General features: G+C 47.8%; 1 protein-coding gene and 1 long non-coding RNA gene across 2 annotated transcripts in view; one reads left to right on the top strand and one right to left on the bottom strand.

Moving 5' to 3' along the window:
• The window catches only part of LOC130188455 (RNA binding protein fox-1 homolog 3-like), a 149,739-nt gene that overhangs the window by 143,431 nt on the left and 3,808 nt on the right, over positions 1-2,500 (top strand). The window lies entirely within an intron of this gene.
• Positions 696-2,102, bottom strand: LOC130188413 (uncharacterized). Its single transcript, XR_008830617.1, has 2 exons — positions 2,028-2,102; positions 696-1,521 (listed from the first exon to the last, which is right to left on the bottom strand). It is a non-coding gene; the product is annotated as an uncharacterized LOC130188413 (long non-coding RNA).

The raw sequence follows: 2,500 nt of genomic DNA, 5'->3' as shown, positions 1-2,500 counted from the left end.
TCAGAAAGGAAGTCCTGATACTCAACAGGAAGTCCTGATTCTCAACAGGAAGTCCTGATACTCAGACAGACAGGCTGTGTCTCCTACCTTGAGCCCTTGGATGTCTTTCAGGCTTCGGGCGCCACAGACACAACCAGCAGCACCAGAGCACTGAAAGGACCCGCATGGCGCTCTGCAGACGGGCAGAACATGTAAACGATGGACACTACTCGCCCGAAACGGGCGCCATCTTGGCGGAAGAGGAGGAGCCCTTTCGCCAGATTTTCATTTTATTACTAAAACAATGGCTAACGAGATGGCTACGGTAGCACAAGCGGTCGACCACGAAGCTACAGACCGTAGATGTAAGTATCAGCGGTTATTACACATTGTACTGGTATTAAAGACATGAGTATTTGGTGGAGTTAACGATGTATATGATATATACCGACAGTTAGCATACCTAGGTAGCATTAGATGCCATTGGATCTGCATGGCAGTTATGATAAGCTAGCTGGGTAATCCACCACCCGGCCAGTCCGACGAAGGTGCACTTTTATCGGACACTTTCCGCTTGACGAGCCGGGGCAGGTCGGCTCCAGGCGCTTTGTCCAGCGGCAAGTCCGACAACAGATAGCTATGTCAGTCATCGGACAGTGTTAAACAACGGCTGTTCTGTTAAACAATCGAAATAGCAATTGTAATAATGGATTAACAATGGATATGCTCAGTTTAATAACGGGTTAACATGACACCGCGAGCGTTTGCCCACACGCCGCCCGATAATTAATACCGTTACGATAGCTATCTAAGCTTGTCCTTCTAGAAATAATTGTAGCTTTCAATCATCGTTGTGTGTTTTTTTAATGTCGTGTATGTATTAATTTAAATGTAATCGTGGTCTGGGACAGAGCACTGAATGGCTATCCTCTTTCTGTTTCCTGCCCAGAGACGTTTCCTGGAGGTGCTGGTGCTGGTCCTCTGCTGCCCTCCCGACATCTGCATCTGGCTCCAATGACCTCTGGCACCTCACATCCACCTCCAGGGCCTTTAAGAAGATGGACCGCCATCGCGTCTTCAGTCTCCCGAAGGACCTCTCCACAACACACCTCGCCTTTGACAGGCAGCAGTTGTAGCTTGGAGGTGGACAGGCTGCCTGAAGGGGTCATGAGGCAGATGGGTTGGGACAGGCAGGGAGCCACCATCCCCAAGGATACAGTATCCTGGTGGAGGGGATGACTGCTCATAGAAGATGGGGCTGTTATTCAGGACCCTGGCATCATGCACTGAGCCCGGGGCCTGTCGAAGGCCCTGGCCACCACCCGATAGGAGGTGGCGCTGGCAAGCCAAAAAATAAAAACTAGACAGGAGATCTCGGGGCCCCAACCGTGGTCACAGTCAGCGCCCAGCACAGCCATGAGGGCGTTGAATGACTCTGGTGAGCCTGAAGTCCACCCTCATGTCACTGTGGCCATCACAATACAACGCCAGCAGTGGCATTGTAACATTGATACGGCAGCGCCGCCTGGGACTGGGTGGCTGCTGTAGAGTGTGGGGAGGGGGGGGGAAGGGAAGATTATATTAATATGTACGTCATTTTATCAATAAAATGTTGTCATTGAGGTTTTGTCGTCTTTTATTGCGTTTTCTGATTTATATTAGAATTGATGCATGTTTGTAACAATAATTAATATGCCTGTGTGTTCAATTGCTCATTGATTCCTGTATCAGGGTAAACTTCACTACAACAGAGGTGTATAAAAGTACAGTCAGTCAAAGTAGGCCTATTACTGTGTGAATTCAAGCAGATGATGCCTATCATTTCAGTGGATAATTCTTAAAACTAATTGGAATCTAGGGACAAACATGTACAGATTTGTCATGTTTTATTTCCATATGGTGTGTATGTGGATTGCAAAGAAGAAGGCTACTTCTGACAAAGATAATTGAGAATTTAGCATACCTAGTTAGGAGAATTTAATTGCAACTACTACATGAAGCTATGCTGTGAAGGTAAGGCAAAATCACACAATTAAATTTACATATACCATCTCGACTTCAGCCAGAAGGCGGAGGCTCCTGCCGCGATTGTGGAGGTATCGCAGTTTCCACATGGGGTGGAGAAAGGGGCAAACAAGGGACAACAAGAGGGCAGGAAGTGCATTCATTTGGTCACTTTAAGTTTCGCGGGTATCGCAAGCAGATTTGCGTCCGTCACTTCCGCCAAGTGGTTAACGTAAGTGTTCCATTTGAGACTGCACTTATCAGCGACGCAGTGCACTACAATACAGTGCACTGAATTGTAGTGTACTTCGTAAAGTGTGCGGTAGTAGACACAGCCCAAGTCTTGATGCTCAGACAGGAAGTCTTGCTCCTCAGACAGGAAGTCCTGGCTCTCAGATAGGAAGTCTTGATCCTCGGACAGGAAGTCCTGATCCTCAACAGGAAGCCCTGATCCTCAGACAGGAAGTCCTGATGCTCAACAGGAAGTCCTGATACTCAGACAGGAAGTCTTGATGCT

The sequence above is a fragment of the Pseudoliparis swirei genome, chromosome 23 (assembly GCF_029220125.1).
Source record: "Pseudoliparis swirei isolate HS2019 ecotype Mariana Trench chromosome 23, NWPU_hadal_v1, whole genome shotgun sequence".
Lineage (NCBI taxonomy): Eukaryota > Metazoa > Chordata > Actinopteri > Perciformes > Liparidae > Pseudoliparis > Pseudoliparis swirei.
The sequence above is the reverse complement of the archived record's forward strand: the minus strand, read 5'-3'. Positions and strand labels throughout refer to the sequence as shown.